We start from the raw sequence: 16,282 nt of genomic DNA, 5'->3' as shown, positions 1-16,282 counted from the left end.
ATAGTCAGATAATGCAAACAATAACAAAGTTATTGATTGAAGAGATGTCAGGCAAATAGGTACTTATTATGATGCTGCTGATAAGCTCGGGGTCTCCCTCACGTGACAGTGACAGAGGCCTATTGATTCTGCAGTTGGTCATCCGTGGCTTCCAGCTGACACGGAATCTGCAGGCTGCTTCCACACGCAGGAGCTAGACTTCCCTAGCGTGGCGGGGTGGGGGGCGGGCGGGGGGCGAGATCACCTAAGAGAATGCCACCAAACTCTGGCTGTGGGGAAAGGAAGGGGTGACTCTACACCAAAAAGGAGCCCGTGAGCAAAACCTTGCAGTGCCAGCGGGTCACAGAACACTGTGGGGCCGTGTCCTCCGTGGGCCACCTCCCTCCCCCACGACCGGAGAGCACACACAAGGGCAGGTCCTTAAGCAGCTGTCACTAGCGCTGAGCTCTGAGCTGACCAGTAGGGGTGCGGAAGACAGATGAGACCCACAGACCCTCCCCACTGAAAACCAAATGTATCACCTCTCCAGCACATCTGCTCCCCAACCTGGGCCTTCCAGTTGGCAGGGAAATCTGGCCAGACGTTCTATTATTGCTTCTCCCAGCATGTGATCAGCCTGAGGCATTCATGGTTGATTGTCTAAATTTTAGATGTGAACCAGCAAAACATCATCTCTCTTAGCGCTTTTAGTATTAGCCGATTATATGGCTGTGGAAGAGATGGAATAATACTCATTAGTTTTTTGGATGGCCTCGCAAGAAAAGGATGCTTGGTGCCTGCCAAACAGAACTGGTGATTGTTTTGACACTTGAGGGTGTGAGGGAGAGAGGGAAGCTGGTGTGGGAGTGTAGCGTAGAGGATGAGACGAGGAGGGGGTTATTTATTTCTTACTTTCCCATAGATGAGTCCGTAGATGATTTGCTGGTCTCATATGTAACGGAACAAAACACTTTGTGTTCATCATAACTGGTTCTTCTTCATGCAGAATGACACCAAGGTATGGGATATTTACGCAAAGGTTGTGCTCTAGGAAGGAAGAGGAATTTCATTCATTCATTCATTCATTCATTCATTCATTCATTCAGTAGATACCTACTGAGGGTCTACCATGTGCCCGGCTTGGTACACAGAGCTGGTTAGAGCAGTTGAACAAGGTAGCCAGTCCCTGCCCCTTGTTGGTTTCCATCTGATGAAAGGGGGGTGGGGGAGGAGGTGGGAAGTGGTGTAGACACAGGTGGAGCGCAAACACGTTTAATTACTATTTGGGGAGATTTAGGTTGTTTCCAATTTTCTTGCTCCCCTAAATAACGATGGACCCCTTTTGGGGGTCTTGGAGTCTTCTGTGGGAAAACTGACATTGGTTTTAAAGTCATCCCTTTCTGAATTGGGATGTCCAGCCTTACAGATGTTGTTTTTTGAGACTTCTTTCTTGGAGTTATGTTTCAAAGCTTCCTTTTAATATCCTCAGTCCTTTGAGGGTGAATCTAATTTGACTTTTAGAAATAGTCAAGCATCATCTGGCCTTACATCTGGTGAACGTGGCGAGGATGAATCATCACCATCTTCTTTTGTTGTTAAGAATGTGTGGCTATAGGGGCACCTGGGTGGCTCAGTAGGTTAAGCGACTGACTTCGGCTCAGGTCATGATCTCACGGTCTGTGGGTTCGAGCCCCGCGTTGAGCTCTGTGCTGACAGCTCAGAGCCTGGACCCTGCTTTGGATTCTGTGTCTCCCTCTCTCTCTGACCCTCCCCTGTTCATGCTCTGTCTGTCTCTGTCTCAAAAATAAATAAACGTTAAAAAAATTTATAAAAAAAAAAAAAGAATGTGTGGCTATAAAGTAATGTGACTGATTTTGGGGTCGCGGGTAAGGCTTTTAAAAACACTCTAGAAGCAATTCAGGGGAGGACTTCTAAAGTGTTTTCAGCACCGGCAGCATCTTTGCTATAGGGAAATGGAACAGACGGCACGCGGGCTTTGACGTCAGAGTGTCCCAGGTCTTGCCTGGATTCCTGTGCTTCCTCCCTGTGAAGCCAGGTAGGTACTTGGCCCCCTATATGCCTCAAGCTGATCATTTGCAAAATGAAGCTAATTTTATCCATCACACAGACTTATGATGAGTGTTAAATAACATAAAATAACTACTAAAGCATCTGGTACAGTGCCTGGCCTATGGCAGTTGTGATTGTCGATAATACGTGAAGCACTTCCCAGAAGGAATACATTGAAGGGAACTACTTTTTTTCACCCCCCGCTTAAAACTGTAACTTCCAACATTTGGAAAAGATATCAACTCCAAGCTCAGGATAGTCGGATATTATCTGCTTGCTGCCCCAGATCCGCCCTCTACTTTTTTCCAACCTGCTCTGTATCCTGTGTGGACTGCATTGGGCAGACCGAGTTCCCCAGATTCTGGATGGATTCAGACGAGGGTGGCATTGACAGGCAGGCAGGAGAAGAGAGTGGGGTGTTCATCTGCCCAGCTCGCTTTCCCAGAAGGTGCAGCCTTCTCCCCGAGGCCACAACTCTCAGGTCCCAGCCCCGCTGGGCGGCTCCCTCCCCCTCTCACCTAGGGCAGGTGACGGTTCTGAAATGCTAGCCCCAAGGTGCTTCACCGTCCTTGTGGGTTTCTCTTAACCCTACCCACACTCACAAATAAACTCTTCATTAACTAACTCTTCCTTAAGTTACCCTAGCTGGATTGCTGACTGATACACATAGTTAGTTTCTGGTTTTGGTCTAGTCAAGCCCTAAGGTTGCGATTAAAGTGATTTGATTGTGCTGACTGTGTCTGGAAAGAGAATAGGATCTTATAAATTTTGAGCTATGCAAAAAGCAGAATTTCTCAGAGATGCTGAGAGCAGTCTTCAGAAATGCATACGCCTGACGCTGTTTGCTTTCTAGGCCAACCGTGGGATCTCCCTCTTCCCTCTGTCCTCCAGTAACGTTACACATGTCTTCATGTTAAGTGCTTGCATTGTCTTATTCTGACAATAAGGAGCACTCAGAATAAGTAATGCTCCTCAGTGAGTCACAAATGGAATCCGTGTCAGCCAGTGTCGTGAAATGGATCTATAACTGGCTTTTTGTCCCTCAATTTGAGATGATCTAATTCAATTTCTATGATTTATAGCTTGGGAGAAGACACTCTCTGTCCCCCTCCCGAACTTTCATTCTGTTTCTTATTCCCAAATTTCCCGGGATCTGAAGGGAATTCATTTCTGAAGGCAAACGAGCCTATTCCCACAGCCTACTGCTAATGATTGTCATTTTGGTTTACTATTGCTGTTAACACAGGGGATGTGAAGTCTCACCAAAACCAATCTGCGTCTCTGCTATGGAGATGAAATTTCTTTTGTAGGGCAAACAAACAAGTTTTTTGAGAAGTTGACTGTGCAAATCATGAGGACAGTGTAATGGCTGGTCTGGTTGCCGACATGAACGAATTTTTTTTTAAAGATTTTTATTTTTGTAAATGTTTATTTTTGAGACACACACACACACACACACACACACACACAGTGCAAACAAGGGAGGGGCAGAGAGAGAGGGAGACACAGAGTCTGAAACAGGCTCGAGTCTGAGCTGTCCGCACAGAGCCCGACGCGGGGCCCGGACCCATGAACCAGTGAGATCGTGACCTGAGCTGAAGTCGGATGCTCAACTGACTGAGCCACCCAGGCACCCCAACCGACGTGAACTAATTTAAGGATGAGCGGAGGGCTCTGGTAGCTTCTGTAGTGGCCACTGCCCAGCCTGCATCCTTCTACAAGGCTGGCACATTATCTCCAGCTTCCCTTTCTCCAAGGAATTGCCCGGGGCCAACAGGAGCCGCCGGACAGGAGGCTACTGTCCTCTCCAGCCATCCTGTGACAAATGATTGACATGATGGCACAGAAGGCAAAACTCCTTGCCTAAAGGGCTGCACCTCGGCCGGGGCCTCCCTTCCTTCACTCTTCCCCACTCTGTCCCTTTCACCTTCTGACAGTTTTCTCTTTTGAGTACATCCTCAGTAAATCATGCACCCCCTTGAATTCCCATCTCAGGCTCTGCTTCAGGAAGCCTGGCCCTTCTCCTGATCTTATGGCTGGAGAAATGGTAAGTGTGAGAGGTGGAGAGAGAAAGGTGCTTGCAGTGGATTTGGCAGCCGCTGCTTCTCAGATGCTCTTGGGATAAATAGACGCCATTTTGATGACCGCATATGACACGTCAGTGGACCAAACAGCTGTTTGAGCTCTGACTTTCACTGGGAGTGAGAAGACTTTAAACATCCTGACCCTCAACTGTCTCTGGATAGCTTATGTCACCAAAATTCTTGAGTCAGAGACACTGGTTGCCACTTGCTCTGCTGAGAGCGTTTGGCCAGATCTTTCGTCCATGAGCCTTTGGTTGTGGTCCTAGGTCCCTGGTATTTTTGATGATTTGCCAACATGGCCTTGGACTATCTGGGAACTCCTTGCTCTTCCTTTTTGGAAAGTGCCCTCGCCCTTCCTTTTTGCCAAATCGAGCCCCTCATCACACAGAAGCCTAAATCAATCTCTGAGGGACCCTGTCTCTCTGGCTACTCTGGGCACTACTGTATCCCGCTGACGTTCATGAAGCCTAATTCCACAGAGCTGTACTCAAATTGAAGGCACCTGTACCCTTCTTTAAAAAAAAATTAAAAAAATTGTGTGGTATAACGTACATAAAAGACATACATCTCAAGCATGCAGGTGGCTGAATTTTTACATGTGTATTTTCCCCAGAAACTGCCACCTGGATCAAGATCTAGAACGTTTCCAGCGCCCCATGCTCCTTCTCAGTCTATTATCATCCACCCGCCCGTAAGAGGTAAGCACTCTTCTGACTTCTAATTACAGACTAGGTGCAGCATTCTTGGACTTCATATAGAATGGAATCATGCAGTATGTATTCCTTTTTTTTTTTTTTTTTAATTTTTTTTTCAACGTTTATTTATTTTTGGGACAGAGAGAGACAGAGCATGAACAGGGGAGGGGCAGAGAGAGAGGGAGACACAGAATCAGAAACAGTCTCCAGGCTCTGAGCCATCAGCCCAGAGCCTGACGCGGGGCTTGAACTCACGGACTGCGAGATCGTGACCTGGCTGAAGTCGGACGCTTAACCGACTGCGCCACCCAGGCGCCCCAGTATGTATTCCTTTGTGTCTGGCCTCCTTCACTCATTGTTATGCTTATGAGAGCCACCTACTGTTTGTTCTTTTGTTTACAGCTTTTCTTGTTGCATGTTTTAATATTCTGTATGTTTTTGCCCTGTTTCCCCTTTTATCTTGCATACTTCTTGAAGTATAGGCTGTATCTTTTATGTATTTCCTATATGAGCATATCGTGGACGTTTACAAATATTCCCTGGGTGAATGCTGACTGATTCCTGTTCATAGGGTACTTAGTGAAAGCAAGCTTTTGTCTTCTCTTCCTGTCGTATGTGTAGTTGAAGTAGTTGTGTCTTCTCTTCCTGTTGTATGTGTAGTTGAAATGGTTATGTCTGGGGCTGCGGCATGTTTTACTGTGAAGTAACAACAGTAATAAATATTTATAGGACCTGTATCCAAGGCGTCTATAGTGACTTGCAGTTTCTAAGTTCATCTTTTCATTTTCTCATAGAGCTTGGCAGGAAAGCCACCGAGGTCATTCTGCTAAAGCGGGGAGGCTAAGATGTGCTGAGGTGAAGTCTCCGACCCCGAGTCCTGGCGGACCTTAGTGGCAAAACTGAAGGTCTAACCTAGTTTTAGCTCATTCTCTCTCTTGGATTCAATCCCATGTTTCTCTCATCCCTGCTCCCAAGGAAAGAGATGCATTAGTACAACCACAAATATTAGTAGAGGTTTAACGTTTTGGAATCCTGTCATTATAGGAGTCATGTTACTGCTTCATTCTATGTGTGTGTGTGTGGGGGGGGCGGTTTACTGGCTTGTCTTTAAACTTATTTTGTCCTTTAGCTTTTGTGATACTCTTTAAAGTCGTTACTTTAAAATAAATCAGATGTAGGAAGTTACAGATTTACCGACCTGATAAGGGGAGGGGTTAACTGATGCCTCTCCATGGTAAAGGTACCTGATGTTTTCTGTTTCTGGGGAATTCAGTACACTGGGGACCACAGTTCAAGAGAGGCCAGAGTGCTGACCAGCTTTTTGCCACATCTTTTTTGGCCACAATCTTTCTTTGTTTCCTGTGGATCGCATGTCCTCTTTATAATAGAAATGAGTGGGGAATAGGATTCATTCGATAAGAAGAGGAGTGATGCCCCCCTTGGCTAGATATTTGAAGTCCTTTATTGCTATTTGATCCACAAACACACGTAATAGTAGATAACCTCCAGCGGGCACTGGCCAGCTACGGGAGCTACGGAAATTTGAGAGTTTTCAGAGAACTTGTAAGACTAAAGTCAAATCTATCTTCCCCTTTTTTGTCTTAAATTTCAATTTCATTTTCATTCATGTCGTTTGATCTGTGGTCTGTTGTGGAGGGAGGAAAAACACTTTTTCCTTCTACCTTTCTGGGTTTTCAGCTGGGGCCCCCATAACAACGGAGAGACGAATATTTGTTTAATATTTTACTGTAAGTTTCATGTGACACGGGAGCCTTCATAAGGAGATGAAGACCTAAAGAAAGGGCTGGCCCTCAGTGTTTTTATGCTATAGGTTTGATAAAGAATTGAAAGTTATGGGGAAATGTGATAGGACAAAGGGGTACGAGCTAAAGGTAGTAAACGGAGGGGAACTTAGCAAGGCCTGTTTGTTAAGATTCCTGGTCTTGGAAGACAAGGTTGTTCATTTCTTCCGGGGATAGGGAGGGTGCCTCTCAACTGAGAATCGTCATTTTTTAAATTTTTGTTCATTTTTTTCAGATGGGGGAGGGGCAGAGGGCAAGAGCATCTTTTTTTTTTATTTTAAAATTTTATTTAAATCGAAGTTAGTTAACATAAGATGTAATAATGATTTTAGTGATTTATCACTTACATATACTACCCAGTGCTCGTCCCCAAAAATGGCCTCCTTAGTGCCCACCACCCATTTAGTCCCTCCCTTCCCCCACCCCTCCAGCCACCCTTAGTTTGTTCTCTGTATTTAAGAGGGGGGGGGGGGCGGGTGGAATCTTAGGCAAGCTCCATGCTCAGCATGGAGCCTGATGTGGGGCTCAGTCCCACGACTCTGGGATCATAACCTGAGCCGAAATCAAGAGTTGGATGCTCAACCGACTGAGCCACGCAGGCGCCCCAACCTAGGGTCTTATCACCTGCTTTAGGGGAGAAGGGGGAAGTTAGTGAATCCTTCCTACACTCGGTGTTTCTCAGATTCCTTTAGCTTAAGATATTCAGCATGCTGAGGTGCCGTATTTTGGGGCAGTATGTCCTGAACCCCATCATTTGGTACATTAAAAATCTCTTGATATCATCAGTATTTCATTACTTGTTGACAAATGGACTGAAATGGGAATTTATCCCAATTTCTAGCTTCTGTCTGTTTTTTTTTAATCAGCCTAAAATCATGCCTGGGATAATTGTAATTTTCTTTTTAACTTCTAGGGTGATTTAACAAGAAGCTTTAAGAACAACAATATATATTAATGGCAAATGGGCTCCCAGTATTGAGATCTGTTTAAGTGTTTTTGATTCTTTAAGCTCACATAATGAAGGTACTAAACTAACAAATAAATAACTGTTCTTGGAAGAAAACCCCACATCAGAGTAAATATTAACAAAGGATCTGGTTATGACACACATTGAACTTCAGGTAATTATGTTCTTTATTTTGAAAAAAAGTTCAAAATGCCGCATAGATGCTCAGTCCAGGAAGGACAAGGCTTTACAATTTACATTGTTCATGGGATGCTGTGACAATAAACAGAATTGCTCTTCTGGAAGCATCTGTTAAGCCAATTACATGGCAAATTTTCAAGCTCTAGAATGGGTAGGTTTGCAATTGGTGAAAACTTTGATAACCAAGAGAAGACAGGATCTAGAGAAGAGAGCAGGTGATAAACAGAATCCTGATGGTGTCTATGTTTTAATGCAACCTGGAAATTAGACACTTTTACATGCAATATTTTTTTTTCACATAACAGTTCCCAAATAAACAGTTAAAGTGGTTTTAGGTGATTAAAGCAATATAGAAGATTAGTTTTGTTATGTATAATCACCTTTGCTTCTCCTTTATTGATGAAAAGAACTCTTCTCAGCGGGTTGTGTTATCTATTTTAGATGTTGCCTGATCTTGTTTTTTAAATGTAAATCAGCTTTTTAATCTTTTTTTATGTAAATTTGATAGCCCGTACCAGCAATTATTCTGCTTTGTTGCAGCTCCCTCTTTAGAACTGTCTCTGTTTTATGTTTAATTGTCCTAATTGTCCAAATTTGAATAAACCTGGAGAACAGCAATGGAGATCATTACTTGTTTTTAAATTTACAAAAAGGTTTAAGCACTCCTTCCTGAACTTCCCTTTAATTCTTTACACTGTTAATTATGATCTGGGAGATTGGAAAACCTTGTTATTGTCCCCAGAGCTGCTACTCCAAATTATAGGTTTGTTTATTTTTGTTTTACTACTTTATATCAGACTTCTCCTTCTTGTGAACATGATAAAAAGCTCATCAGAGAAAATTTAGATTCACTTTTTAATCAGTGCAGGATTTTAGCAAGGGGGTATCTACACGAAGATATACATTATGTATTTTTAGAAGTTGGAGCCCGTAACTATAGTCCAGGAAAGGGAATTCATCCATTTCATATCCATCTATCATCCATCCATCCATCCATCCCTCTATCTTTCCACCACCCACCCATCTATCCACCCACGTAGCCATCCAACTAGCCATCAACTTATGGAGGGCTTGAACTGGATGACACATCAATTCAATGAGATTATGTTCTGATTTAATAATTTTTAGCAAATGAGTAGATTAGATTCTAGGTCAAAACTGAATTTTTAAGTTGATTTATTGCATAACTTAATTGGAGAAAACAAAAACAAAAGAAGGAAACCTACAGGAGTCTTATCTCTGTTCACTGAGGTTCTTTGCAGCTTGGGGTTTTATGCTTTGATTCAGATCAAGGCGGCCTTGGTGCGGAGACAGAGCAGTCGATTGAGCAGTTGAGCCTGAGACACTGTGTGTCTGATCGATCTGTGGCCAGCCCACCTATGTCCGATATGTTTCTGTCCCATGCCCCTATGTCCTGTATGACGTCTCTCACTGGGACTCTTCCCTACCACCACTCTAAAGAGAAGCCACTTTCTCGGGTTTAGAGATGCTTGGATTAAGCAATGAGGTATGTTAATTTCTGGTCAATCTCACATGCCAGTTAGTGGGTTCAGATGTCAGTGAGAGAAATGTTTCATGTCATATAAGCTGTCACATATAGCTACACAGGTAAGTAACTTGACTGGTTTTTGTGGCCAGATCTCTTCAGGATTGCCTAAAGAGACAGCACTGCCATGACTTGAGCAAGTCACCGAAAACTTCTAAGGTTAATTTTCTGTCCTGTGAGGCCAGGGGTAGGAATAATTCTCAGGGGTGCAATAGAAGGAGAACAGACAAGCGCCAGTGTTTTAAAGAAGCTCCATTATCATACACAAGGTCAGATCAAATGAAAATGAAATGTTCTCTCGCAGCATCCCTGAGTTTCGGCAAGTGAATTCTAGTCATGCTTTGTATTCACAGACAGGAAATGTCTATTCAGAAGGAATGAATAATAGATAACTACTTTCTTTGCTTTACACCTAGTTATAATTCTACAACTAACATAATATTAAATGAGTTCCCTTCCTCCCAGTGATGTTTCATATTCGAGTTACATACCGTAACCTCAGAACTCAACAGCGTGAAAAATCAAACAGCTGGGGAAAAATGCATCTTTAATTTTCCCACCAATTTACCACCCCCTGCCCTCTTGCTCCAGATTATCTGCCCAGTTCTTAGGCAAATGCTATGTTCTCAGTCCCTCTATTCTCATAAAGATGATGGACCCCAGCCAGTCTTAGCTCCAGCTTTTGAGATCCCATTTTTATTTGCTGGGGTTTAAAAGCAAGGTTTACTTTCACTGTGGCACGTTAAATACCTCATTTGCTGAATCATACCTCGAATAAATTCAACAAAATTGTTTTTGCAATTGCAAAAACGGTAGTGCTCATTTTTAGTGTTCTATAGCTCATGAGTAATAATTTATGTTTGGTAAAAAAAATAGTAATAAGGACCTAGGATGGGGTATAAGAATTGTAAACTATGTTGTTCTACACGGTATATTAATAGTAAGAATAAAGGGAACCAGAATCAAAGAATGACATAATGTTGGGAAGAAATCATAGGCATAGTTTTATTGACTGTTCATTGAAGAAGTGAGGGGACAGCAGTTCGGAGAGATGAAGTGACTTGTTCAAGGTCACACAGCTGGTTAGCTCCAGAATTGGCCCAAAACCTCACAGTTTTTGGCTCCTGGTCCAGCACACTCTCCATCACAACATGCAGCCTCTTAGTTTGTTGGTTTTGGGTCAGAAATATAATTAACACAGGGCAGGAAGCCTAGATTATGAAAAAGTTGGAGGGGAATCTAATGAAAACCAAGCTTTGTGAAAGTCGACCTGTTTTGTGATATATTCATGGTGTCTGACTGCATTTGGAGTTGGGCGAGTGTCTCTTCTTTCCTCTTTGACCTGCTGGCCCTCTTCCTAAACTGGTGATTTAAGGGTCTACAGAGAGTACACAAATTCTTGCCGAGTGGTGAAAGTAATACAATACTAAATAACAAGAAACAAACATGCACCGAGAAAGTAAAAAAAAAAAAATAAAAATACTGAAGAGAGTACTATAGGAATAAAAGTAGCACTTCTGTGGGGCGCTGGGGAGGCTCAGTCGGTTGAGTACTGGACTCTAGATTTTGGCTCGGGTCATGGTCTCAGGGGTAGTGAGATTGAGCCCTGTGTCTGAGTCCATGCCGGGCACGGAGCCTGCTTGGGACTCTCTCTCTCCCTCTCTCTCTGCCCCTCCCCTGCTCACGCGTGCTCTCTGGCTCTCTCTCTCTCTGAAAATAAATAAACATGAAAAAAAAAAGCAGTACTGTTGTAAGAATTCTGATATGAGGTGAAAAGCAGTGGATGGGGAACCCTCGTTCTGTAGGTTTAGTTGTGATTAATAAGGAAAAGTAGTATTTGGTATTGAAGGGGAGTGGAGTATACCACCTCAGAATGGACCCCTTTAATTTTTTTCTTTTAACGTTTATTTTTTGAGACAGGGAGAGACAGAGCATGAACAGGGGAGGGGCAGAGAGAGAGGGAGACACAGAATCCGAAGCAGGCTCCAGGCTCTGAGCTGTCAGCACAGAGCCCGACGCGGGGCTCGAACTCACGGACCGTGAGATCATGACCTGAGCCGAAGTCTGACGCTTAACCGACCGAGCCACCCAGGCGCCCCAGAATGGACCCCTTTAGCGTGTGGATTACTTTGAACTGAAGGCAGTCAAGAGCCAGTAGACTCAGGAAAAACTTCTACCTATCCTTTACCAGCCTTAATTAATTAATTAATTAATGTTTATGTTTATTTTTATTCAAGTTCGTTAACATACAGTATGGTCTTGGCTTCAGGAGTAGAACCCAGTGATTCATCGCTTACATATCACACCTAGTGCTCATTCTGAAAAGTGCCCTCCTCGATGCCCATCATCCATTGAACCCATCCCCCCCACTCCCCCCACCCCCCACAGCCCCACCAACCCTCAGTTTGTTCTCTGTATTCAAGAGCCTCTTATGGTTTGCCTCCCTCTCTGGTTTTATCTTATTTTGCCTTCCTTTCCCCTATGTTCGTCTGCTGTGTTTCCCAAATTCCGCTTATGAGTGAGATCATGTGATATCTGTCTTTCTCTGACTCCTTTTGCTTCGCATAATACCCTCTAGTTTCATCCGTGTTGTGGCAAGTGGCAAGATTTCATTCTTTTTCATTGTTGAGTATAAAGAAGATACGGTGTGTATATATATACGATGGAATACTACTTGGCCTTAAAGAATTTAGATAGGCGCCCGGGCTCAGAAAGAGAGCTATTACCAGAGATAGCATTTTTTCTTGAAAGACTACCTGCATGGCAGGGAAAACATCTGATTACTGAACATGGGCTCTTGTTATCTTCCTGTGAGTTGCCCCCCTCCATACACACTTGGAAGCCCCAGACCCCTAGCACATTCCTTAGCTCAGGATGGCACATAAGCCTCAATTCTCTGACTGCCACTGAGTCTCATATCTTTGGAGGGTTTTGTTTGTACAGAATTACATTTAGGTTTTTTTGGTTGTTGTTGTTGTTGTTAACTTGTTTTATGTTGACTTAATTATTTAGACCAGCCAAGGAACCTAGACTATACTGTCAAATGATAATATAAAGGTATGGCTGCTTGAAAACCAAAATAATATGGACACAAAAGGGGCGGGGTTTAAGACTCTGATGCAGACCCATTGGCCCCACAGAGATGCAACAGAGATCTGAAGGATTGTAAATTAACAACAATCCCACATAGACTCCTATATCCTATTTACATATATATGCATCTATATACACACGCACATAAGTATGTGTATGCATATAATGTATATGCGTGTATGATGCATGTGGGTTTGGTTTCCATCTGCAGGGTGGAATTCTTTAGTTATATGTGAAAACCCATTGATAAAGAACATCCCCAGGAATTGCTTGAGATGCCAAGTGGGCCTCCTTAACGATTACAGTCAAGATACTGAGAGAGGAAGGCTAGAAAAGTAGCACCTCTTCCAGAATGGCTCATTCCTCCCAGGTTGGGACTTCCATTACCCCTCTCTCCACCCCTACCTAGTAATAGCCAGTGTCTTCTCACAAGGTCCTGGGCTACTGAATTTTCTGTCTTGATAGACACTCTTGAAGAAGCTCCTATGCTTCTATCAGTCAGCATCTGTGTAAAAATTATCTTCCTATATCTCTCTTCAGAGGTGTGATTTTGTGAAGAGAGAGATGATGAGGCTGTTATCTGGCCCTGGTGACACAATCTCTCACGGGATCGCCTCAGTTAAGTCACTCTATCAGAGTGAGGAGACTAGAAGTTTTAAGTCCTCCTAGAAATGATCATTTTTTTTTTTTTACACATGATTATTCTTTTGGTTATTGACTGATATTACCAATTCCAGTTGATAACAGAATGCCATCATTCTATTTTAATATGTATTTCAAATTGACATTTATATATTATTTTTTTAATGTATTTTTATTTACTTTAACTTCTATTGACTTAATTTTTTGCATTCCCTATCCTAAGGAGTTCCTTCATGATATCTAGTTACCTGGGAGGTTGAATTTTATTCGGAATGCTGATTGGTGAGCACAGAGTAAAATTTGCCTTGGGAAGATATTTTACGTAAACTCTGAAAAGCCGGATGAAATATCTCTACTTCAAACTGAATACATCGCTGTGACACCACATAATGGAATCCCCAAATTCAGTACCTTTTCCATCAAAAGTATGAGTTCCTTTGGAGTAGAGGAAGTGATGAGGAACGAATCTGATGAGCTATATGTGATGGGCGGAATGGCCTCCAAAGGTGTCCAAGCCCTGCTCCCTGGAATGTGTTTCCTTGCATGATAAAAGGGGCTTTGCATCTGCAATTATGGTTATGGATGTGGATAATCCGGGTGGGCCCTTCAAAGCAGAGAACAGTCTCTGGTTGGAGTCAAAGATATACAGTGAAATAGGAGGCAGGAGAGGGAATCCAAGAGAGAGGCTCCAAGTGTGAGAAGGGCATCAAAGTGCTGTTACCCGCCCTGAGCATAGGGAGACACCTGCCGGGGCGAAGAGAGGTCTCTAGGAGTTGACGGCAGCTCCTGGCTGACAGCAGGCGAGCAAACAGGGACTTCAATCCTACAACCGCAAGGAATGAAATTCTGACAACTGAAAAAGCTTGGAAGTAGACTCTTCCCCAGAGCCTCCAGAAAAGAAGGCAGCTCTTGATTCTGCCTTGTGAGACCTGGAGCAGAGAAAACCCTTGAGCCCTGCTGCGCCCGCACTGCTGACCCACGAGAAGTTACAAAATAATAAATGAATGTTATTTTAAGCCTGGAGATGTGTGGCAATTTGTTACTGTAGCAAGAGAAAACCAAAACACTGTGTTAGTATGTTCAAGTTCAGTCTAAGAAAATAATCTGAGAAAAACAACACAGTTGTGTGTGTGAACCACCCCCCCCCCCCCCCAAACAGAATTGGAAGGACAAGGACAGTAAAAGACCAGGTAAGGTCATTCAAATACCAACTGTTATTTGTAAGATAATGAAAAGCAAACATCTGGTTCTTTGCATAATTTTGATCAAAGGAACATAATATGTTTTGCACACGTTTGGAGGAAAACCAACTGCATTAAGATTTTCATCAGGGAAGAACTAATGTCAACCTGGGATCCAGGATGAGGAACCTCTCCCTGTGTGATAATGACAAGGAGGTGAATGTACAAATCTAATTTGGGCAAGTAAGTGAGCAGTCACGGAGTGCCCAGCAGAAGACACAGGCCACCTCAGGGAGCCTGAGTGGCTCAGTCAGTTGAGTGTCTGACTCTTGACTTCGGATCACGTCATGATCTCACGGTTGTGAGGTCGAGCCCTGTATTAGGCTCTGCGCTGAGTGTGGAGTCTGCTTGGGATTCCCTCTCTCTCTCTCTCTCTCTGCCCCTCCCCCTCAAAATAAACAAATAAATTTAAGAAAAAAGAAGGTATAGGTCACCTCAGTCCACATACTGGGTGGAAACCAGGGTGAAGTCAAAAGAAAGAGGGGAGAGAGAAGGACTTTTCTCGGGGCGCACTTTTTGTGCGCATCTGTCACTTTCAGTTGACAGACTTCTGCTGGCCCTTCCTGTTGGCTCCTGGCTTGGACATCTGAAACAGGGCTGGCCCATCCACGGATTGCTTCCTATCTTGCCATAGAGATTGGCTCCAGATGTGACCAAAAGGTAGCCCAGAGAGCACCAGGACCTTCTCTGGGACTGAGGTGAAGGCGCTGCTCTATGCTGGTGTCGCTAACTTGGTGAGATAGATTCTCAGATTGCTGGTGTCCTCTGGTCCCCCATGTGAGGAAGGCATATCTGGGAGTGAAGTCAGTGCAGACTGAGTAGGACAGAGATGATGGAACAAGGCACACACCACTAGGTCCAGTGCAATCTCTGCACTGTGCCAACTTTCTCAGTCACTTGGCTTAAAGTAATCAGAGGTGGATTTTTGTCCCTCGGTATAGAAAGGGTCGGAACAAAACTGTCTTCGTTTTACCGTGTCAGAGCAGACGCCTTGCAAATCTCATTACTTCTTGATTTGCCTTTAGAGCATCCACCCTGGAGACAATTTCTGACATGCAGACTTGAATGTGTTTAAACTGAACTAAACATGACCCTTTTTTTAAAAAAAAAATGTTTATTTTTGAGAGAGATAGAGAGAGACAGAGTGCGAGCAGGGGAGGGGCAGAGAGAGACGGGGACACAGAATCTGAAGCAGGCTCCAGGCTCTGAGCTGTCAGCACAGAGCCCGAGGTGGGGCTTGAACTCATGAACCGTGAGATCATGACCCGAGCTGCAGTCGGACGCTTAACTAACTGAGCCACCCAGGTGCCCCTGAACTAATCATGACCTTTACTCTTCTTCCTACCATTCATTGTGATCCTCCCCCCATGCACCTGACCTTACCTCTTTTTCTGTTAGGGTTGGGGACATGGTTGGATAGTAAGCGCTTCTTGATTCTTTCTTCTGTGAACGGCCCTTCTCTTCTTTGGGTATTTGTTTCTCCCACACTCCAAATGAATGTGGTGGCTCCTCTACCCGAAATTGGCACACCACTCTCTAGAAACTATCCTGGGTCCAGGGATGGGCACGTGACCCAAGCTGACTTCTGTCACTTGCAGCCTTACACAGTGCTGGCAAGTGAAAGTTCTGATATCTCCCGTGCCTCCCTCCAACCAGCCTGCTCATCCTCAGGTCCTTTAGTTTGGTGAGATGTTTTCTATCTCCCCTTTTCTCTTCTCATCTGGATTCACATTTTACCTAATTATATGAGAAATAAGTGTGCAATGAAGATGTAGAAAATAAAACCAGGAGTGACAGAAAAACACAATTCCCTGCTTCTAAGGGTTTATACGATTAGATTGGGCTCACCTGTATAGTCCCTGTCCATGACCTTAATTACCTCTGTGAAGTCCCTTTTGCCATGTTAGGAAACACCCTCGACAGGCTCCAGAGAGCAGTGCTGGGACATCGCTGGGGGCCATTCTCCCTTTGGGGGCCACATCT

At 43.9% G+C, this 16,282-nt stretch overlaps 1 long non-coding RNA gene across 4 annotated transcripts in view; it reads left to right on the top strand.

Annotated features, from left to right (window-relative positions):
- Positions 1 to 14,079, top strand: part of LOC102900246 — a 75,598-nt gene extending 61,519 nt beyond the window's left edge. For 3 of the 4 annotated variants that reach the window (XR_002744914.2, XR_002744915.2, XR_002161692.3), the window contains exons 2-4: positions 4,747 to 4,831; positions 5,623 to 5,733; positions 7,544 to 8,395. This is a non-coding gene — a long non-coding RNA (uncharacterized LOC102900246). Of the gene's footprint in view, positions 1 to 4,746; positions 4,832 to 5,622; positions 5,734 to 7,543; positions 8,396 to 13,281 lie in introns of those variants that run through there. The other variant, XR_006583496.1, reaches the window with a different exon arrangement.
- The last annotated feature ends 2,203 nt before the right edge of the window (positions 14,080 to 16,282 follow it).

The sequence above is a fragment of the Felis catus genome, chromosome C1 (assembly GCF_018350175.1).
Source record: "Felis catus isolate Fca126 chromosome C1, F.catus_Fca126_mat1.0, whole genome shotgun sequence".
Taxonomy (NCBI): domain Eukaryota; kingdom Metazoa; phylum Chordata; class Mammalia; order Carnivora; family Felidae; genus Felis; species Felis catus.
The sequence above is the reverse complement of the archived record's forward strand: the minus strand, read 5'-3'. Positions and strand labels throughout refer to the sequence as shown.